The sequence below is a fragment of the Adiantum capillus-veneris genome, chromosome 4 (genome assembly GCF_014529385.1).
Source record: "Adiantum capillus-veneris isolate H3 chromosome 4, ASM1452938v2, whole genome shotgun sequence".
Classification (NCBI taxonomy): domain Eukaryota; kingdom Viridiplantae; phylum Streptophyta; class Polypodiopsida; order Polypodiales; family Pteridaceae; genus Adiantum; species Adiantum capillus-veneris.
This window is the reverse complement of record NC_140934.1, coordinates 136,226,973-136,251,009: the sequence shown is the minus strand read 5'-3', so window position 1 is coordinate 136,251,009 and position 24,037 is coordinate 136,226,973. Positions and strand designations below refer to the sequence as shown.

The window sequence follows — 24,037 nt, the reverse complement described above, 5'->3', positions numbered from 1 at the left end:
AAATTTCTTGGGAGATAGCTTCATCGGAGAGGTCCGTGTAAAAATAGGTTTCTTGATAGATGTCCTTCAGTAAGTGAACACGAGGATGAACAGGTGAAGCTTCACTTGAACTAGGAGGAGAGAATGACGGGGATGTGGCAGCTCATGCTGAGGTTGGTTAGGGAGAAGTAGCGGAGTCAGAGGTTTGATATTTGACTTCAGAGAGGGTGGGGCGAGTGAAGTTGGTGGAAGTGAGAGCAGCGGAAGGTAGATTGGAGAGTGCAACCTGAATGTGAGTGGGCCGATTGAGATGATGAAAACACTGCGAGGAAGAGGGGGAGGAGGGAGTGGCGCTACTGTTGAGGGAGGAGTGGGATGGTTTTTGAGCCATGGTGTGAGAGAGGTCATGGAGAGTTGCATTAGGGGTACGGAAAGCACGACGATGATATGTGCAAAGAGATGGGGTAGAGCATGTAGATATAGGTGTTATGTGTGTTGTAGGAGAGTGTAGGTGAGAGCAACGGAAGGTGGATTGGAGAGTGCAGCCTGAATGTGAGTGGGCCGGCTGAGATGATGAAAACACTCTGAGGAAGAGGGGGAGGAGGGTGTTGTAGGTGAATTATGGTGAGGTTACGGGAGTAAATTGAGGTAAAATTTGGATGTGGCTGGAAATTAGAGGGTGTGAAATGAGTTGATTGTGCCTTAATAGGCGTGAAATTAAAAGGGACTGAGTTTAAGGAGATTTCAGCCGAACGTGATGAAGCAGCAAGAGGCTGCTCTTGTGTGGCTGGAACAGGGGAAGGAGCGAAAAAAGTAGGGCTGTATATAGGAGATGTGCATCCAAAAGGGGAAGGGAGTGAGGTGTAGCCACACAGAGAGGAGCGTGGGCATGTAAGGGGTTAGCCGGGAGGGGCTCGAAAGAGAGCGGGGTAGGTGAGTGGGGGGCTGTTGATGAGGATGAAATAAGCAAACCTGAGGATGAGTAAACACCGAGTAGTGGAGATACTAGAGAGAGCAGGAGTGTGGGTGGGTCCATTGCTGAAGGAGGTGGTGCGGATGCTGATGTTAAGGGAAGAACAGGGTTGGTGCAAGAGTACATGTGGAGAAGGGAGTCTTCGAAGAAGATGACGGAAGGACTCTAGAGAAAAGTATGTTTACGTGGATTGAAGAGCTTGTAAGCTTTTATGCCTATGGGATCACCATAGCCGACGAAGATATGGAAAAGTACTCCGAGGTGCCAATTTGGAGAGTGGATGGGTGTCAAGGGGATATTCAGGGCAGCCGAAGATACGTAAGTGACTGAAGGGGGGTGGAGCACCGAACAACGACCATAGGGTTTTTCACCTTGGAGTGTAGAGTTGCATTTGCAATTTTGAAGATATGAAGCCATAGAAATTGCATCTTCCCAATATCCAAAAGACAATTGCGCTTGCGAGAGCATGGCATGAGCAGCATTAAGCAAAGTGCAATGTTTACGCTGCTTTATGCCATTTTGTTGTGGGTTGTTAGGGATTTTGAATTCATGATGTATGCCACTTATGTGGCAAAGATCCAAGAAAGCTTTGGAAGTGTACTTACCACCTTGGTCGGAGAGAAATCGTTGAATGCGCCATCCAATGTGATTCTCAACTTGAGCTTTATAGTGTTGAAAGTGAGAACATGTGGAGGATTTTTTATGATAGAAAATAAATAAATGTGTAGCGGGAATAATCATCTATAAAAGTCAGAAAATATTTATGACCTGTGAGGGATTGGACAGGGAGAGGGCCGCAGAGATCTAAATGAATAAGAGCAAGCAGATGTGAAGTGCGAGATGAAGATTTAGGAAAGGGTTTTTGAGTAGCTTTACCGATGATGCAACCTTCCCAGAGGCTAATAGAAGACAGTTGTTTGGGAAGACCAAGAGCTAGCTGTCAATTCTTCATTTGATGGAGAGCTTGCTGAGAAATGTGGCCAAGCCTATAGTGCCACTTGAGGGTTTCTTCTTGCATAGCTATGTTGGCTATAGTGGCGAAAGCATAAGACTATGTAGATGAATTACCAAGAGGGTTATAGCTTACCTTGCCGAGGACAAGTGATAGTGAAAATCTGGCCACTAGGAGCACGAGCATGGATGTGACAACCGAGATGAGAGAATTCCATCTTTAATCCTTGATCTGTAAGTTCGGACACAGAGATGACATTTTTGCGTAGACCAGGAACATAGTAGACTTGAGGTACAATGATTTTTTGACCTTCAGGCAAAGTGATCTCAACATCACCATAAGCTTGAGCAGATTGGGTGCTATCATCTCCTAAGCTGACTTCTAATGGGATAGAGAGAGAGGTAAGATTCTTGAGCTATTCCTTGTGATATGTCATATGATGGGTGTCACCAGTATCAAGGAACCACATATTAGCAAAGGTAGAGTTGGCATCTAGGAAAGTAGCATACAACTGCATGGGGGGATGGGGCGGCATGAGAAGTGGTTGTGTGGTGCCATCATAGTGAGATAGCTCAGTATAATGAGCTTGGGCTTGAGGATATGGGCTGAAGTTGCCCGCATTAAACCTTTGGTGGATGTAGCTTGGGAGAAGTCCTTTACTTGTTTGATTCCTCTTTTTCTGATGTCAATCTTTTCTAGGTGTCCATGTTTGTGATAGAAGTTGCAGTGAAAGTGAGCATGAGGGTTGCTCTTACCACCATGGTATTGTCATTGACAACCACCATGATTGAAGTTTGAATGGTGGTGGAAAGGAGGTTGCTTGTTGTTGTTGAAGAAGCCTTGGTGGTTGGAGGTATTGCCACGAGGCTTAGCTGGGTTTATGGTGGTGGCAAGTGCCACTGGTTGGGCTCCCGTAGATTGAGCTCGGAGAGCCTCTTCTTGGTGGATTTTGGCTACCAAGGGTTGTAGTTGTAGATTCACAGTTGAGGCTTGTGTGGTGATGAATGCCCACCAAGAGGATGGAAGGGCTGCCAGCAAAATCATGGTTTGTAATGTCTTAGCGACAGCCAATCCCGAGATGATGGCTTCATCAAGAAGAGCCTGCCAGGTATCCACAAACTTGGTAGCGCTTTGACCTTCTTGCATGTTGGTGTTCACCAATCTCTTGATTAGAGAGACTTGGTAAACTAAGTTAGTGTAAATACCAATTAAAGCTTCAAAATTTTGACTTATGAACTGAAAGAGTTCTCATGATGCCCTTACTTCGTTTGATTAAGCTAGTAGAATATCTATGGCAAGCCAACTCTTGCTGTTACCATGCTGTTAAGGTCAATCAAATGAGATATCAAAGATTAATGGACAAATCTAAGGTATTTATTAGGATTTTTAACAAAAATGTCTAATTTTAAATTAAGCTCTAATGAAGTTATCATTGGGACTTTCCATTTTCAACTAGGAAATATACACTAGAAACTAGGTTATGTGAGCACTATTGCTAAGAAAAATCGAATGAATTTCGCAATTTCTCGTGTAAATACTGGCAAATATTGCTTTAAACTTTTGAACTAAAATTGGAAGATTTCATATGGTGCCCTTATTTCTTTAGTTAGGAAGAATGTTTTTGGCAAGCTTACTCGTGGTGTGACCATGCTCTTAAGTTCAAATTAATGAGATAACTGGGATTGGTATGCTACAAATCTAGCACAATTGCTAAGTTATGAAAAAATCTTGCCACAGAGCAATTGTGGTTACTTTCTCTCCCTTATCAATGGCTCCAATCATAGAACAAGCCATGGGGTTACTTTCTTTCCCTTATCAAAAAACCCAATCATGGCACAAGCCATGAAATTATCCAATGAAAATACAACCATGTTGGGCCTATCATGTAATTAACGTATTCCAAGAGATCACATTTTGTATAAAAATCTAATAAAAAATTTCTCCTGCTTTTATAAGGGCACCCCATGTGGCATAGAAATTGACTAATGTGTTGCCAAGCACAAGTTTTTCCAACATCCCGTAATCGTGAGTTCTCACATGCATGTGAAGGTCTTGTATTTTAAGAAATTTCTTCCCTTCAGATCCGCTTAAAAAGACCGAGAGCTTCCTTGGGATAGCCATATTGGGTATATATGCAATGAGGACATTTTATGAGACGATATTTCGGAAAAAAATTACATCAAGAACTTCTCAAGCAAGACCTAAAAATTAGAAGATTTTTAATGGTGCCCTTATTTTATTTGGTTAGGCAGTGGTCACACGAGGCGTGGTTATTTGTTACTTTTGGCAATTAATATGCCATCAGGATTGGTCATGCGAAGGAAAGTAACATGCTTAGCTCTACTATGACAGAAGCTCAACAACTATGCCGACTCTAGCATAGTTTCGAAGTAGAATGCAAAGTGGTCATCAATGTTCCTGCTTTGCGTGGAGTGGACCCATCACCAGAGAGCGTTTGTTGGCTATTCTATGAGCTTCAACTCTGCATGCGAGAATGCACTCACCACCATGTCGATAAAGTCAAAAAATGTGCTACATGTGAGCACTAGAATTTTGGATGATGGATCTGTAATGTCTTTTAATTACAATAGTGTATAGTTACCAAATTACTTATAATTGTGCTCCCGCTCCCATAACCACTCTTAGGAAGCATGGGACAAACGTACAAAACTTAGAAAAACATGTTAAAATCTTCAAATTTTGGTCAATTTACCCCTAAAATTTCTCATCTATAGCTTTGCCAAGTTTTTGGAAAGCATGGTTTTTTGAGCAGTTCCACGTTATAACCAAGACCTTGCCCGAAAACATTTTTCTAACGGAAGCAAATAAGGGCAGACCTAGAACTATTTCGAATTTTAGGTCAAATTCGAAGCATATGAGGGTAGTTACACTAAAACTTGTAAAATTGCACAAGTCTTCTTCAAGTCGATCTTTGAATCTAGGTAGGATTGCAATTTTAGCCGATCATAAATACAAATAATCCTAGGGAAATTTTCACCTACAAATGTTCAATTTACCTCTTGTGCTCAGCACATAAGCGCGACCAGTCACTGTGGAGTCAGCCACACACTGTCTACAGGGACGTAGGCTGATGTGGCCACACCTTTCCAAGTGAAGGTTGCTGCTCCTACTACCAGAAAAATCAAGCCTTTGAATTCACAGCCAACCAGCCAACGGGGGTCTTGAACACAAAAATGTCTACTGTGCTTATTTGCTTGCCTTCTTGGGTGGCCGGAGGCAAATCTGTGAGAGACTGCGCTTATGTTCTCAAACTTGTAAGCTGAGCTCCCACCAAGCCAAATTTTTTGAACGGCTTTATGTGCTCAAGCTATCTAAAATGTACAATTCAAGGTGAGAAAACTACACAACTTAGTGTAAAAACCTTCAAATTTAGTCCACTACCTTAAAAAAATTTCATATGTACGTTTGCCAAGTCTCTCGAAAAATGTAATTTTCGAGCACTGGGTGTGATCTTCCTCTTAATCAAAACACAGTTTTATTTTTGAAATTTGAAATAGCTTCTTGAATCTTTCCGCCAGAGTCGCCATAGCTCGTTAGTCCCAGTGCATGCTAGATCGAGAGATAGAGTTTCTGTCATGTTGCCAAGGCCTGGGTCCGGGCGGAAGCCGCGCACGCGCGCGCGCGAGAGAGAGAGAGAGAGAGAGAGAGAGAGAGAGAGAGAGAGAGAGAGAGAGAGAGAGAGAGAGAGAGAGAGAGAGAGAGAGAGAGAGAGAGAGAGAGAGATGGATGGCTCTGTACCTTGGGAGACCTTTGCTGTACACACTTGTTGTCTCACCCCACACACCCATAGCCATTGCCTCTCACCCACAGCTGATTGAGAGAGGTGAAGGATGTGATGTAGTTGGAGAGAGAGAGAGAGAGAGAGAGAGAGAGAGAGAGAGAGAGAGAGAGAGAGAGAAGGGAAGAATGGATTGAAAAAAAATTTGACATCAATCTATTTGCAAAGATTCACTTACTCAAGTGGGAGAGGCAGACTTTGAAAGAGGGGGAAAATAAATGATTATTCAAACTCTGAATTCAAAAGTTGGCCGAAAGTTGAAGCGCTTGAAAGTGAATAATTCCATATTTTTTTGTCAATGTGTATAATATTATCAATTAAGCCATAATGCCATATGGGTTCAAGCATGGTCATAGGACCAATCATCTTATCATGGCATGTGGGCCTAGAATACAGTTTGCTATCATGCGTGATATTAGGGCCTAACATCATTGCATGGTCTTGGGACCATGGAAGCTAGTGAGGTTTTAAAACTAGGCATGCATGACCATCATCACTTTTGCGTTTTCACTTATAGTATTGATCTTGGAGATGGTAGCTTGATTGGTGGGACAATTTCAACAGCTCATTAAACCAAATGTTTTGATCCCATGAGTGGAAACACCATCCTATGAACTAGTATTTTGTGTAGGACTATACACTTAAGTTATTTTGAGATTCTCAAAATACTCCTCGAAATTACAAAAATTTCGAATACTTTTCTCATATTTATCCAAAAATTCCCAAACTTCCCTTCAATTTTCCCAACCTTGTCCTTGGGAAAAAAACCTCTAATACTTCCCTTACATTTGTACAAAAATTCCCAAACTCTCCTTCAATTTTATCGAAATTTTCAACCTTGTCCTTGGGAAAAGACCTTGAACAATCACTTCCCACTCTATGCATTCATGCATGGCCTTAGAATCGAGCATGCTAACATATTATAGGAAGACAATACAATTTTTGCACTCAACCATGCTCTTGGGGCCATCCTTTGTCCAAGAGAACAAGCTTGGTCGTATAACCAAGCTTTCCAAATCTTGTGATCTAGGATATGGTGGTGGTCCTAGGAACAATCATTATGGAGCTAGCATCCACACATGGTCATGGGATCGTGGAAAATTCTTGTATTCAAGTTCAAGAATGTTGTGGAACAATCATTATGGAGTTAGCACCCACACATGGTCATGGTATCATGGAAAATTTGTGCATTCAAGTTCAAGCATGTTGTGAGATGAAGCATCCATGTGGATCAAGCATCTGACTATCTTGGGACAAAGATATTTGGATCAACCAAGTCCACTCTTTGCATTCATGCATGACCTTAGAACTGATCATGTCAACATGTTAGAGGATGGTAGACATAATCATGAGAATTCCAAAACCATAATGTGACCATGTTTGCATCTACCAATTAGCATTAAAGCGTCCGAAAGATTTGTGACCAATTATTTGAATCTGGTTGGGAACAAGTATCATATGATGATATTAGTGGCTAGCACCCAATCATGATCATGGGACCATGGAAAATTTGTGCATTCAAGCTCAAGCTCCATCGCGAGATAAAGCGTCTAAAATTGGCCTTTGAATCAAGCATCCAACCAGGTCCTTGGGACAAAGTTCTTAGGACCAACCATGCCCACCTGTGCATTTATGCATGGCCTTATCCAAAAATTTCCAAATTGGCATTCAATTTTTACTAAATTTCCAATCATGTCCTTGGGACCAACCATTCCTAATCTTCACATTCATTCATGGCCTTAGAACCAATAATGCTAGCATGTTGCTAGAAGCCAACACAATTTCTACACTCAACCATGCTCTTGGAACCACACAGAGCTCTTGGGACAATTCCAACAAGCTCCTTAAACCAAAATTTTTCATCACATAAGTTTAAACACCATCCTAGAAACCAATTTTTGGGTAGACCTATACACTTAAACATTCTAGAACTTCTCAAAATAGCATTCGAAATTTTAAGAATTCTCAATTCTTTCATGATATTGATCAAAAAATTTCCAAACTCTCCTTCAATTATATCTAAATGCCCAACCTTGTCCTTGGGAATAAAATCTTGAACTAACCATTCTCACTCTATGCATTCTTGCAGTGCCTTAGAACCGAGCATGCTAATATGTTATAGAAAGGCAACATAAATTTTGCACTCAACCATGCTCTTGGGACCATCCTCTATCCAAGAGAGCAAGCTTGGTCCTAGGACCAAGCTTTCAAAAGCTGTGATCAAGGATTTGAGTGTGGTCTTGGGAACAACTAGTATGGAGCTAGCACCAAATCCAACACAATTTTTTCACTCAACCATGCTCTTGGGGCCATCCTTTTGTCCATGAGACCAAGCCCCTTTGAGAAATGAATTACTCCTTACAAGGCCCCTTTGTGAGTCCAAACTTTCTCTAACAAAGTCCCTCTGTCTTGATACTTTCTTTAAACCATACAAGCTCTTCTTTAAGCTGCAAACCATTTCCTCCTTACCTTTTACTTCATACCCTTTGATTGAAGCATGTAAATTTCCTCCTCTAAGTGATCGTGAGGGAATGCTGTATTTACAGCCATTTGCTCAAGATTTAAATCATGAGTAGCCACAAGGCTTAACACTAGGTTGGTAACCTAACAGGACATAAAAGTGTCCTTTTAGGGTTTTGAAAAAAACCTCCAAAACCATAGTAGATCCACTCATTTTGTAAAATCCTTTCATGAGGTTATAGTTCAAGGCCTACTCCACATGGAAAAGATAAGAAACTTGTAAAATGTCTCATCTTTTGGTCACACCAAGCCTCCAAAGTTGATGGACCATTACATTTTCATCAAAACAGTCATTTCTTATGTTTTGTTGCATAAAAATAAGATTAGGGATTTTTGTAGGACTTGAGATAAATTCCCTAGTTAACTTCAATGGGTTGGTGATTAGAACATATGATTGCTTCTCACTCACTATTTTTTGTTTTGCCAAAAGAAATAGGTACAAAAAAGTTATATTTTTACCATTCTGCAAACCTATCATCAAAGTTTCTATAACCAAGCTCAATACAAATAATATATGCATGGTTTCTTAGTTACCTATTGTCCTTAAGGCTCACAAGGATCCATGGAGCATGTCAAAAGAATAATACATCTCTTACCAAGGGGAATCTTGGGGACAAAGATGAAGTGCTAAATACAGTAAACATGAAAAAACTGGGTTCAACATTATGAGTTGTAGAATCCCATAGAAACTATTCAATATCTAGCCAAATTTGATCCTTATGACTAGATATGGTTACTATCTACAAAATGCATGTAGTTGTCACAAGAAACTAACAATATTGAAAAAGCTATACTTGATATACTAGAATGTTTCATTTTCTTCTATAATTAAAAAAATCAACCATCGTTGTCTACTATGAAAAATAGTGTATTAGGTGCCCCAAAACTCAAGGAATATTAGCTTTATGTTATAATATGCGACATAGAAAATCAAAACTACATTTGGATATCATGAAAGCCACCAAAAAAATCATACAAGAGCTAAAATTGGCTAAAAACTAGGATTTGACAATTTTTGTAATTTGGTCATAACTTACAACTTTAACATTTCTTTCTTCCTAGAAGCATCAACACATGTTGAGGACTACTAAAGATAGTTCTCTAGCATTATAGACCTCACAAACATGAATTCTAGAGTGGTATAGTTGCAAAAAGTTGAAAATGGCCAAAAACAGGACCCGTTTTTTCACACAGTTTAGGTTGTGAAATGTTGTGCAAGGACAAGGTTAAAGATGGAATTGATATTCCAAAAAAATGTCGAGTTTTTTTCAGCTCATGAGACAACTTTCTAGACAGATAGCACCTGAAAATCCATTTTGAAACTCTTGACATAATTCAAGGAAAATGGTCACTTAACAGGACATAAAAGTGTCCCATTACCAACCTAGTGTTAAGAGAAGGCTAAGTGAGTTCATTTTTACAACATGACAAAATATTTCATTGAAGTCAATACCTTTCTTTTGAGAAAACCCTTTTACCACAAGCCTAGACTTGTACCTTTTCTTCCCACCTTCTTCTTTCTTCAGCTTGTACACCCATTGGTTTTGAAGTGCCCACTTACCTTTAGGAAACTCAACCAACTCCCATGTTTGGTTGCCATGTAATGATTCCATCTCCACTTGCATACTCTTTATCCATTCTTCTTTGGATTCATATTGCATAGCTTCCTTGTATGATTCTGGCTCTCCAAAATCTGAGATCAAGAGATGTTGAAGGAAGGAATAAACCTTTCTGGAGGTCTACTTACTCTTGTAGATCTTTGAGGAATAGGTTGAGTCTCCTCATTTCGTTGACGTTGTTGTACATTGTCACCACTTGCGCTCCTTGAGTCTTCACCGTCCTCAAGCTCCATGTACTCATCACTTGTTTCTTTTGTTTGTTTTCTTTCCAAGTAATCTTTGTACATATTTTGTTCATTGAAAATTACATCCATACTTCTAAAGATTTTACCATCTTCAGGATTCCATAGGCGATACCCAAAGTCACCTTCTCCATAGCCAATTAAGAAACACTTTTTGGACTTTGCATCTAACTTTGACCTTAGGCTTCTAACTATGTGCATGGAAGCCTCACACTCAAACACTTTGAGAAATGAATAATTCACCGGTTTACTTGTCCATGCATCCTCTGGAACTCCCCCATCCAATGCCGTTGAGGGTGACCGGTTGATTAAGTGCACAAACATACTTACTACTTCTTCCCAAAGCTCAAGTGGTAAGCCTTCATGTAGCCACATGCTTCATGCTTGCTCCATGATTGATTATTTTCATCCTTTTGGAAATTCTATGCCATTGCCTCCGAATGCCATTGCTAGTACAGAAGATTTCAAAAGCTTGGCTGCAATACTCGCCTCCACTGTCGGATCTGAGGCATTTAACTTTGGTACTGCTTCATTTCCACAAAGGCTTTCCCCCTTTGAAATATGGAAAATACATTAAATTTATTCTTTATCACATAAACCCATGTTTTCCTAGTTACATCGTCTATAAATGTTACATAGTACAATGAGCCACCAAGGGATGGTGTACTTGTAGGACCCCAAACATCAGAATGAGCCAGCTCACATTTTTTTTTCTTTCATTTCCTGATAATTGAAATTTTAGCCTCTTTTGTTTACCATAAACACAATTGTCACAGGACACTAAATCCACTTGTTTCAAACCTGGTAGAGCCTTCTTTGTTTGAAGTATTTTCATTCCTTTGGCACTCATATACCCAAGCCTGAAGTGCCACACTGCACTGTCGACTTCTATATTGTTGCACAAGTTTAAGATTATCAGCTGACACAAGTAGAGTGTACCAACCTTTTCTCCTTTGGAAACCACCAAGGATCCCTTTGAGATCTTCCACTGTTTGTTTCTGAATGCAATGTTGTGACCTTCATCGTCCAATTTTCCTGTAGAGATCAAATTCTTACGAAGAGAAGGAACATGTCTAACATCTTTAAGCTTCCATTCATTTCCGTTATGAGTTTTGTAACAAACTATACATTTGTCGATAATAACTCAAGCTTCATCATCTCCCAAGTATACATATCCAAAATTACCTTTGGTGTAATCTTGGAACTGTTGCTTGTGTGGTGCCGCATGGAATCAAGCTCTAGAATATACTATCTAGGAATCAAACGCTTTTTCTAATGAGATAATTAGAGTATATTACTCCACTATACCAGCCACATTGACCTCTGATGTTGGCTTGTTGTCTTGAGACTCTAACTCCTTCTTCTTCTTGGACTAGCAATCCTTCTTGACATTGCTCTTCTTGCTGTAGTTCCAACATTCAAAAACTGACTTTGTGCATGACTTGCTCTACCTTGAGCGATCACGACCCTTTTGGTTTTTGAACCTATCCTTCGGCCTTCCTCTTGTTTCAACTAACACTACATAACTCGATGATTCACTTGTGCCTCTCCTTCACATTTCCTCGCTTAGGAGAACACTCACAACATCATCAAACCTAAGAGTATTTGTTCCAAAAATAGAGATACTTATATCCATCCCAGGGCTGTCCTAACTACCCCGTAGAGATGAGAGTATAAGGAGAGATCGCACTTCATCATCGAAATTGATTTTCATCGATTGAAGCTGACTTATGTTGGTATTAAAGTGATTTAGGTATTCTACAACTGAACCATTCTTTACCATCTTTAGATTAAACAAGCTCCTCATGAGAAATACCTTATTGAATGCAGATGGTTTCTCGTAAAGACCGTAAAGTGACTTCATCAAGTTCTTTGTGGTCTTCATCTCCAAAACTTTGAAGGCCACCGTTGACCCCAAGATTAACCAAATTGTTTTCAGTGCCTTTTGATCAAGGGCAATCCATGCTTCATCTACCATCCTTGTGGGCTTCTTTGCAAGATCGCCTAGTGACAAATCAAGGTCCTTCTGGTAGAGATAGTCTCTAATCTGCATCTTTCAGTGTTGGTAGTTCTTGCCATTGAGCTTCCCTTCCTCCGCCATTGCTTCCACTCAATTCCAGGAATACTTTCCTTGAGATACTTTAGCTATGAGAAAACCCTGCTCTAATATCATTTGTTAGGAAATAGGACGTAGCTAAGTGGATAATTAAGTAGTTTACTTAATGGAGAGAGATAATGTGGGCTATGTCCAGGGGAAAGCATCCACTCAATGGCTTTAGTACTTCAAAACAAGAAGTAGATTATAGAGAGATTATACCCTTTTGGAGCTCCCGCCTTGCTTCATGCTCACCACGTCACATCAACTTCACAATGCACCACAATTCTTCACAATCCGTTTTTGTGTGTAGAAGAGGCCTCCTTTATAGGCCAAAAGTGCTACCCTCTCTCATGAGAGGCAATCGTGTGTAGCATCCCTTGTGTTGACAAGTCTGACTTGGACTCTCCAATGCGTCCATGTGTGGCCGTCCTTGAGAAGACATTTCCATCTTGAAATCGGCCACCGGACATTAAATTCAATCACCGCCCATAAGCCATTGACTTCTAACCACCACCCACCGGCCAACGGCCAACCGATCGGTTGTTTGTTGATCACTTTTCTGTCGCCTCCCAGCCATAATATTCAGGCAAAATGGAATATTTTGGTGAGTAATTTTTATTCACACGGGATATCTTGTCCCCACAATGGGAGCCTTGCAAATGTGCGTTTTTAATACAAAAAATGCTAAGGTGTAAATTAGGCTCCATACTCAACAATCTCCCACTTGGAGACTGATATCCACACCAAACATGTGACTGCTTTCCATCTTGGCTTCTTATCCTTGAATGCCGATTGAAGATGAGAAAAAGCTCAACTTCTCCTTGTTGACCACCTTTTTAAACATGTTTGCAGGATTTTCACTTGTATGTATCTTTCGTAGATTTAGTTGTCCCTCTTCCAAACCAGCGCGTATGAAGTGATATCTCACCTCAATGTGATTTTTCCTTGAATGAAATGCTTACTTATTTGCAAGATGAATAGCACTTTGGCTATCACTATACAAGACACAATTTTCTTGTTTCAATCCAAGGTCTTCTAAGAATCCTTGAAGCCACAAAATTTTTTTGCTTGCCTCTGTCATTGCTACATTCTTTGCTTCTATGGTAGACAAAGAGACCACTTTATGCAACTTTGAAGCCTAGGTTATTGTTGTGCCTCCAACCGTGAATACATAGCCAGTAGTGCTCTTTCAAGTATCTTTGTCACCTACCATATCTGCATCATCATACCCTTCCAGAAAAATATCAGTTTTTCCAAAATACAAAGCATTTGTTGTCATCCCTTTCAGATACCTAAGTATCCACTTTACACCTTGCGAGTGCTCTTTACCTGGGTTGTCCATGAACCTACTTACAACTCCCACAGCATGTGCAATGTCTGGTCTTATCCAAACCATAACATACATAAGAGAACCTATTGCTACAGCATATGGAACTTTAGACATATAGGCTATCTCCTCTCGTGTCTTTGGACACATATCCTTGGTTAGTTTAAATTGAACCTACTTACAACTCCCACTGCATGTGCAATGTCTGGCCTTGTCCAGACCATAACATACATAAGAGAACCTACTACTACAACATATGGAACTTTAGACATATAGGCTATCTCCTCTTGTGTCTTTGGACACAAGAGGAGATATGTGTCTTTGGACACATATCCTTGGTTAGTTTAAAGTGACCATCCAAAGGTGTAGGAACCATTTTTGCATTTTGCATTGCAAACCTTTCAAGTACCTTCTTGACGTAATCCTCTTGAGATAGCTTTATTGTATTTTTCATCCTGTCCCTTGATATCTTCATACCAAGTATCTTCTTTGCAACACCTAAATCTTTCATTGAAAAAGATTTAGACCACTACTCTTTTAGGTCTTTTATGTCCTGCATCTTAGCACTTGCAATCAACTTGTCATCAATATACAATATTTGGATGATGAACATGGAAAAAAAGAATATTTTGGTAAAGCCAATCTCGAGCAAATCTAGAGAGTGTCCATGAAAATTTGGATTTTTGGCGAGTGATTTTTCTTCATGCACGATGGCTTCTTCTCATAACAACAAATATTCATTTTTAACACCAGGAAATTATAAGGGGTAAATCAGGCTCTATACTTAACATAAGACACCCGACATGAAGAGATTCTCTATTTTCCATGCACATTTTTAAGAATTTGGGGGAGATCCTATGGAAGACCATCACTAGAAAAGGGCAGAGCAAGGCCCAAAGAGATGACCTAGAGGTTGTTGGTCAAATGCCGGAGATGTGGCCTCAACTTAAACCCAATGGAAATTTTTCTAGACCATTTAAGTCCATGGGTTTTGAGTCGTTGTCAGGAGTTTTTTGGAGCAAGGGATTGCACATATGTACATACCCATGCATGGTGCATCTATTAAAGGATTGCCCATTTTCCAGAGCCAGGTGGCCCATATGTGTACAGGTAGGACAGCATGTACATAGTGCATCGATTTTCACTATCACCAGTACTAGTATGTTTTCTCTACAATAATGAGGAGTTGATAGCGCGTAAAAATTCTTGAGGAAGCTATCCATGGGTCGGCGACATAAGGTATGCAGGTGCGTCAGATGGCATCTAGTGGCATCAAGAGGTCGAATGGGGTCAATACGTGCACGTGGATAAGTACGGACACGACGTGGGTGTTCTTTTGTGTTAATTATGCAAAAAGTTCATGATGAGGATCATATTTTGGGGCCACTTCACGTGGTGACAGGATGCATTATTGGAAAAAGTTGAGTGCTAGGTGTGCGGATGGATGCAGCAGAGTGACAACTATGCACTGCGAGGTCAGTTTTTGGCATGTTTGGGGTCCGTTTGAGGTCATCTAAAAGGCCAAGGGTGCCCAAATAATAAAGCTAAGTTTGACAACTGAAAAAGCAGAGAGAAGGCCAGAAAAAACAGGAATTGATGACACAAATGATCAGTGGATACCTCTCAACTATGAAGAAGGAGATATATTTGCACATGCTGGCTAGTTTTTCTGATTTGTTCATTACTTCATATGAACAGATCAGAGGGTTCAAGGGAGAAGAGATGCATATAGATCTGAAAGAAGGTGCTAAGCCAGTGCGGCAAAGACCAAGAAGGATGGGTCAAGAGCAGATGGAATCCATGCGGGAAGAGGTGGACAAGTTAGTGAAGGCAGGGTTCATAGTCCAGTAGGTGAGTCCAGTAGTAGTCAGTCCAAAGAAGGATGGAAAGTGGAGGATTTGTGTCGATTTTAAGCCTTTAAATGAAAAGAAGAACCCATATCCTCTTCCATTCATTGATCAAATCTTGGATTTAGTGGTGGCAGGTTATGAGAGGTACAGTGTGTGTGATGGTTTTTCAGGCTATTTTCAATTGAAGATTGCTCTTAAAGACGACACAAAGACAACTTTCATTACGCCATGGGGCTGCTATTGCTACACGGTATTGCCATTTGGGTTGTCAAATGGACCATCTTTCTATCAAGAGAGGGCAAATTGGGTATTGGAACCATTCATTGGCAATTGTGTAAAGCTTTTATGGACGACTTCTGTGTCTACAAGAGTAGGACTGAACACCATGAGAAGTTGCAGAGGGTATTGGCTTGATATGATGAATGTGGAGGACAACTAAATCCAAAGAAATATCATCTAGCACAACCAAGGGTGAAGTTATTGGGCCACATGGTGTCAGAAAATGTCATTGAGGCTGATCCAGACAAGGTTAAGTCTATTATTCTTCTTCCATCACCTACGAGTACAAAGAAATTGGCAACCTTTATACACAAAGTAAAGTACATGGCGCGGTTTATTCCATTGTCTTCACAGCTTCTTTATCCATTACAACAAGTGGCAAAGCATGATCCATTGCAATGGGATGACAAGTGCGAAGAGGTGTTTCAAGAGGTCAAAGAGGTGTTAGGGGGGTTGTCAGCCATGCAGGCTCCTGATTTGGAGAAATCATTTTATGTAAATCCATCAGTAGGGGATGATGCCATTGGAGCCATGCTATTGCAAAAGGGGAAGGGTAGCCATTATATGAGGCTAGTGTACTGTGCAAGACGAGTGAAGTTGGTAGCAGAGAGAAAATTCTCGGAAGTAGAGCTAGTGATGGCCAGTGTAATATTTGCTTGTCGACGATTTCGTCATTACTTGCTACCTCAACCTTTTGTTTTCTTAACGAGTTATGCATTTTTGCCACAGTTAATTAATGGCACTAACATGTCAAATGTGGTCAAGAAATGGGTAATTGAGCTGCAAGAGTTCGAGTTCTCTTTTCTAGTGGAAGACAGTACAAGGTCTACCCTAGCCAATTTGTTGACTTACAAGGAGAATCCCCTTCTTGTTAAGGAAGAGGTGGTGATAAAGGTAGTTGAAGAAGTTCCACAGATCAACAATGCACGTGTTTTGTTCTTTGATGGCTCTTACAGAAAGAGCCATGATGCTACTTCACGAATACTCAGTTGCCACCCTCATATCTATAATCTTCACGCATCGAGAGTCATTCATCATCTCAACATAGAGCATTTGACATGTTTGTGACAGTTGCGTACTTGATGCCCACCATTGCTGCCAAGATGTTATCGAGGATGGACCTTCCTTTAATGAACCCAGGGGGTATAACATTTTATGATCCAGAGGGAAAGCTAGTATGCAAGAGAGGGTTCAAATTGGATGCTCATAGTAACAATGAGGCTGAATATGCTACTTTGGAAGCCGGATTACACATTTGTTTGAAGCATGGGGTTAGAAGGTTGAGCATAAAAGGTGATGCCTTGTTAGTTGTGAAGCAAGCGTTTGGTGTGTGGAAGAGCAAGAACACCTCATTGAAGGAAATGTGTTTCAGAATTAAAGGCCTGTTAAAAAAGTTTGAAGCATGGAGCATCAAACACATTGAACGTGCTCTAAATGGAGAGGCACATGAAGCATCTCAAAGCATGATTGGGGAGCTATTTGTGTTGAGGACCAATTTACCTCTTTATCAAGGCCGGGAAAGTTTGGCTCTAGAAGAGGAGTTTTTACTAATAGGAATCATTCCGAAGGACATTAAGAAGTCTAAGAAGTATGGCTTTGAACGTAGAGAATACAGGTACAAATTGATTGGTGATGTCTTATACATGAGAGGGGTTGATCTCGTGTTGAGACGTGTACCTTGGTGGGAGGTGTTGGAAGAGAATCATGAAGGTGCATGTGGCGGACATTTTGCTCTAAAGATCACCTTGCATAAGATCCTGTAAGAGGGGTATGTCTGGCCTAGTATGCACAAGGATGTTCATCATTGGTGTAAGTCTTGCAATAGGTGTCAAGCATTTGGGAAGAGAGTGTTGTAGCCAGAGCTACGAAAAACCATTATGGCCTTTGATGTGTTTGAAAAGTGGGAAATTGATGCAATAGGCCCGTTACCTATCACAAGCAGGGGAAAAAGCTATATTTTGATTGCAGTGGACTATCTCTCTAGATGGGTAGAGTCTATAGCAGTAAAACAAATCACTGCAAAGGATGTGGAAAAATTTGTGTATGATGAAATATATTGCAAATTTGGGGTGCCACTTGAGCTACTTTCAGATAAGGGGCCGAGCTTTAGAGCTAAACTGCTAGACTTCTTATGCACAAAGATAAAGATTAGGCACCAGCATACCACTCCTTATTACCCGCAGTGTAATGGCTTAAATGAAAGATTCAATGGTGAGTTGGTACAAATCCTTTCAAAAGTGACAGAGCATCAAGGAAAGAATTGGGATTTGGAATTGGCTAGTGCATTATGGGCTTACTGTACGTCAGTGAAGAAAGATACAGGGTTTACTCCATGTCATTTGGTGTATGGAAAGGAAGCACTATTGCTTGTGGAAGTAGAGTTGCCTGCTGTCAAGATGTTAGAGAAGTTTCTTGGGCCGCCTAGTGGTGCATTCAAAGAGAGACTCTTATAGTTACAGGAGGTTCAACTGGATAGGATGAGTGCATTGGACCATTATGGGCAAATACAAGATAAGGCTTTGGCAAAGATAAATGAAAAGGTCAAAAGTAAGGGTATCAAGAAGCATGATTTGGTTTTTCAGTACAACACTAAGCTGGACAACACCTTCCAAAAGAAATTTCAAATTAAGTGGGAAGGACCTTTCAGGGTAGTGGAGTGTTTTTCGAATGGCACATATCAGTTGGCTAACCTGGATGGGATTTTACATAAGTCAAGGGTAAATGGATTGCGTATTAAATTGTATCATGCTAGATTGATGATGGTGCAACAAGATGAGATGTCTGTGGAGCAAGTAATGCTGGTGAGGGATGAGGAGACCTGTGACGCAGCGAGTCTCATATCTCTTTTTGGTGCTGCTGATCATGAATGATCTAGCAGGCTAAGGGATGGGAAAATTATGTCAGGAGTTTTTTGGAGCAAGGGATTTCACATATGTACATACCCATGCATGGTGCATCTAATAAAGGATTGCCTATTTTCCAGAGCCAGGTGGTTGCGTGGGACCCACATGTACATAGTGCATCGATTTTCACTATCACTAGTACCAGTATGTTTTTTCTACAATAATGAGGAGTTTCTAGTGTGTAAAACCTCTCAAGGAAGCTATCCGCTGGTTGGCGACATGAGGTAAGCAGGTGTCGTCAGATGGCATCTAGTGGCGTCAGGAGGTCGAATGGGGTCAATACTTGCATGTGGATAAGTACGGACACGACGTGGGTGTTCTTTTCTGCTAATTATGCAAAAAGGTCATCATGAGGACCATATTTTGGGGCCACTTCACGTGGTGGTGGGATGAATTATTGGGAAAAGTTGAGTGCCAGGTGTGCGGATGGATGCAGCAGGGTTACAACTATGCACTGCGAGGTCAGTTTTTGGCCTGTTCGGGGTGCGTTTGAGGTCATCTAAAAGGCCAAGGGTGCCCAAGTAATAAATATAAGTGTGGAAACTGAGATAAAAGAGAGAAGACCAGAAAAAACATGGAGAAGGGAGGAGGAACAGCTGCAGGTGTGTTTTTGGAGCCTGTTTTGGCCGTAAACGGCTCATCCGAGGTCGGATTTGAGCACTTTGACATTGTAGACTGGGGTTTTCGGCCGTTCCGGGTACGATGGCGCTGTCCGTTTTTCCAACTTCCTCACTGTTTTTTTGCTATTTTGGCTGTGTACGTTTCTCCTATGAGCGAAGCTTCTGCTCTAATTTGTGATTGTATCTGGCATATTTTACCCATATTGTGTGAGCTATTTTCCCTATTGGTATTGGCCCAAGATTGATTGTATCTAAACATCATAAATTATCCTCTTTTGAGCTGAGTTTTTTGGGTGTGTGTGTGTGTGTCTCTCTGTGTGGAGTGGGTAAACAGATAGTCTATCTCCTCTCACTCCATCGGTGTGTTCCCTGTCTCGGCTAGGTGGATTGTGTAAGCCGAGTGGTGTCCCATAGTGTGTGTGTGTGTGTGTGTGTGTATCATTCCAAGAGTATGTGTTGGGTCATTATAGAGGCGTCTTGTGTGTTTTCATCCCGCTCACATCGTGTAGAGGAGCAATAATTGAAGAAGACCATATCTTTAGTCAAGACTCCTACTGCGTGTACGCGATGTTTGAAAATGTCTTTTACTAGAGATGGAAATCTTATTGGTCTTAAGACCTACGATTGGCACAATTTTTTACAGTTTATCTTACCAATTTTCATAAAATATTGTCTGTACAATCGATAAAATCAGCGAGTTAGTGTATTGGATCCCATCAAAAGAGATAAGAAAAGATATCATAGATGCAACTTGCTTAAATTCTATCAAATCCGTGTGTATGATGGAGAAGTACTTCCCAACAAACATTCTTACCATCCAACTGCATCTACTTGTGCATGTGGTTGATGAAGTTACAATTACTAAGGTAGTCCATAGCAAGTAGATGTTCTTCCTGGAGAGATTCATGAAGACTTTAAAAGGGTTCGTTTGTCAAAGGGCTCGCCTCAAGGGTAGCATGGATGAAGAATGGCTTGTGCAGGAGTCTCTTGTTCTCATCAGTGAGTTTTTGGATTCTCTTAATCTAGAAAGAGATTCTCTGAATGTGGACTACTGAGGTGCATGTCAAGGTGATAAGGGACGAGCCACAGAAGTCATACACATGGATTTCATCAACATGAACACAAACATGTGAATGATCACATTTCAAAATACATGATCATGTGAAATGTTCACTTGACTTTCCGTTAAACTATAAAAATTGTCCAATTTGGTATACCCACTAAGAATTTTTAATTTCTTAATGAGTCGGTTTAGCTTTCTTATAGTTTTCCAATGGCCCCGTCAAGAAAAAAACATACCCCAATGGGGTTTTAGTGGGTTTCTAGATCACCACTTATCGGATTTTGTGTGATCAGATTGATTGTGATTATGTGAATGTTATAATAAGCATTGTGATCACAAGAAATTTCATGCGATCAACAGAAACACCATATTAGTGATTATCAAAATTTATCAACTTCCACTTTCAACAAGAGCTTAAGATTGGACCACATGGTCAAATCTTAACCAAAGTTTTGAGAGCATGGCTTCGAAGGTCTTTTCAAGTAGTACCTTATGAAAGGCTTTGGTTCATATGGTTAGATCTTTCAGACATGTTGCTAATTCCCAAATTGGCTCTAAAGTCTCAAAGTCTCTAATATGGTGTTCAAAAGTGTCTAGAGAGGTACGAAGAAGAAAAGAAATAGCACATGACATCTCGCTTTCAATTCAAGAGCAATTGTACCACTAGAAACATTTTTTTTCTAGATGATCTTCAAAAATCGCTAGACTTTCCTATGGTTGGTGGTGGCTACATGCAAACAATTTTGCAGGCAAAGAGGAACAGAGTTTAAATTACAGAAGAAGAAGAGGAGATGTTAAGGGGTTGTGGACTAGCATGTAAATATTGTTGCAACTTTCATTTTCAAGTTCATATGACCACATTAATTTAGTAATATTAAATGATTTTAATTTATGTTCTTGTAGTATCACAAATATGGAGCTTTGCGGTCTCATGGAAGACACTTTAGGGTACAACGGATAGACAAACAAAGGTCACCTTTGATAGTGGGGTTAGGTCAATCTTTGTCCAAGAAAGTCAGAGTAGTGACATGGATGAGACATTAAGACTAGCCAGATTGAATATTTTGGCTACATCTAAGACATCTTGAAGATTAGCTTTAGGAAATTTGAGATTTTTATCTTTGATATCAAGTGATTCAAAGTTATTATTAGTGGGCCTAATGAAACTGTGCATAAAGATAAGAGTGGACTAATTCAAGTGAACTCTAGGCGGGTGTGGATATATGGTAGGGATGTATTCATACTTTTGTAGCATTGTGAGCAAGTTATGTTCACAATAGATCCACTATGGGATGAAAATCGCACTGCCTCTTTGTTGTTTAAGTTTCTCCACATAGCAAAAAAGTGTGTGAAGGATTGAAGTTTGAGGTTGAAGATATTTATAACCAAAGTACACGGCCGACGGATGATGTAATTGTGGATTTTGAGCTGGAGATCAGTGGTGAGCAGCTGCTTGAACCGAAAGATGAGCTCTCAGATCTGCAAGTAGATGCAGAGAGCAATGTAGAAGTGGAGTTTGATGACAAAGATGCAAAAGTATAGATTGAGATAGATATCTTTTGTGCATCAACTCTCATAAAAGATGAGAGATTGACTATTGATTTTTTCTAGGGTCTCTTTGTAAAACTTTTTTAATTATTCTACAACATTAGATAGATATAATGAGCTGTGTTGCAGGCTAATTCTTTTTTGTTATTTGCATTGCTTAAGTTATTCTTTTATTCATATGTGAACAAACTAATTAATATATCTCTGTTATTGGTGTATTTGTAGCCATGGCCAATGAATGACCATGCATGCTCTCCTTTCCAAAAACACTCTGGCTGGCATGTCACACGAGAAAATGGTTTCTTTTTTATCACAGTTTACATCGGAGTAGGTTGCTTACGTGGAGAACCTTTGGGGAGATGGTCCTTCTAGACCCAGTACAACTGGCCGTACGTCTAGGATGAGTGTTTTCCCTACAGTGAACAGCTGTACAGCTCAGTCGAGTATGCCAATTACACCAACGACTTGTTCTTCTTCGTGACGAGATAAGCCTCATTCTAAAGGTGGTGGTTGTTGTAGTAGCAGTTCTACTAATGTGTCCACACCATTGAGAGAGCGTTCACCACTCTCTTCAGTAAATAGTTCACCATTTTTCACACCACATACACCTTCCATATCACATGAGCATGATCCTAGAAAGGTGTACAAGACCAAGGACGGGGCTGTTGTCATGGATAGGGTCGAAAAGGCCATGCGATAGAAGATTCAACAGCTTTGTATAGTTTAGTTTGGCCACTCTGTGATGGATATTTGGGATGATCAGGATGATGAGAGAAAGAATATGATCTTCGAGGCCATTCACAAAGAATACATGCCGAGCGTAGAAATTTCCACAATGTCACACCGTTAGTCAAAGGCGAGAGACACATACAAGGCTAGAGTACAAATCTGACATGGTTTGACGCAAAGGAGTGGTGGGATTTCATGAGAGACACAAGACAATCCGTAGAGATTTCAACAGCAGAGAGATGAAGCTAGAGTACGTTTGGAGTTTGTTGGAGCATCAAATCTTGGGACTAGGGGATACAACACTCTTTGAATTGATTTTTTAAGTAATTTATATACACTTTTGATTGCCGGATATGTATATGCTTTCTGAATACTTATCCTGTGGTTAATTGTTTATTTTGCAGTTAAGCACCCTCTGACACACCGAGAGGAGAAGTATGGGTACAAGCATAGACTTATGGGTGGATTTTTTGAACCAACCCTACGAGGAGAGGGAGGCTATCAACTGGGAGGTATCACGATGATAGTCACATCCTTCATATATTATTTTTTGTAGTTATGGTCATCCCGATGATCATATTCATTATATACATATACAGTTTGATTTTTATGTTTATGGTTTTGCATTCCGTTTAAGATTATGATTATGGTATGGCAATCACGTTATGGTTATGGTTTTGTAATTATGTTATGGAAATCATGTTATGGTTATGGTTTGACAATCATGTTATGGTCATGGTATAGAAATCAGGGCATGGTTATGGTTTTACAATTATAATGTGAATATGGTAACATTATTTTAATCATGTAACATTTATGATTTGAGAATCTTCTTGTTGCTATGGTTACGAATTTAAAATCATTATAAGATTCTTGCTTGAAATTTTTCATATTGTTATAGTTACGGTTTCAAGTCATGTTTTGGTTATGGTTATAAAATCTTCATGTCGTTGTGCTTATGGTTTGGGAGTCGAACATTATGGTTATGCTTTTGGAAGCTTGTAATGTGTATGGTTTTGTTATGCTTACAATTTTGCTCATTTGTACTGAATGTACTCTTCAACATCAAAATGTAGGCGGAGTGTGGTTTCTTTTAGACTCTTCCTTTGGGTAGAGAGGGTTGGTTCCTGGTGCAGCAGTACATGGAGCATCAGTTGCCAATCCTCTCTATCCAAAAAAATTAATCATGTTCCAGCGTCGATGTAAGTATCAAAATACACGTCTTTAAATCAGTGTTGGTATGCGCAAAAACCAATGTCACTGCAAAAGCCAATGTCATACTATTATTTTTATTTCAATATTTATTTAGATATATTTAAGGAGACTTATATTATTGTATATTTTGATGAATAATATATTGACGTGCATACTGATGATACAATGTCAATGTGTATATTGAAGCTTGCACTAACACATTGTCATGCGTAAAATGTGAGCTTATATCCTTATATTAACAAATCCCAAATTTGGGTGCTAGTGCCCTTGATCCCAAATCGATGGGCAATACCTAGACATGGGTTATAAGCATTTCTTCTT

The 24,037-nt window shown here is 40.1% G+C and overlaps 1 long non-coding RNA gene across 2 annotated transcripts in view; it reads left to right on the top strand.

The window, feature by feature from the left end:
• LOC147460029 (uncharacterized) overlaps window positions 1-23,168 on the top strand; it is a 70,316-nt gene extending 47,148 nt beyond the window's left edge. For both annotated transcript variants that reach the window (XR_015187745.1, XR_015187744.1), the window contains one exon: window positions 22,906-23,168. This is a non-coding gene — a long non-coding RNA (uncharacterized LOC147460029). The remainder of the gene's footprint in view (window positions 1-22,905) is intronic.
• Window positions 23,169-24,037: the final 869 nt, after the last annotated feature.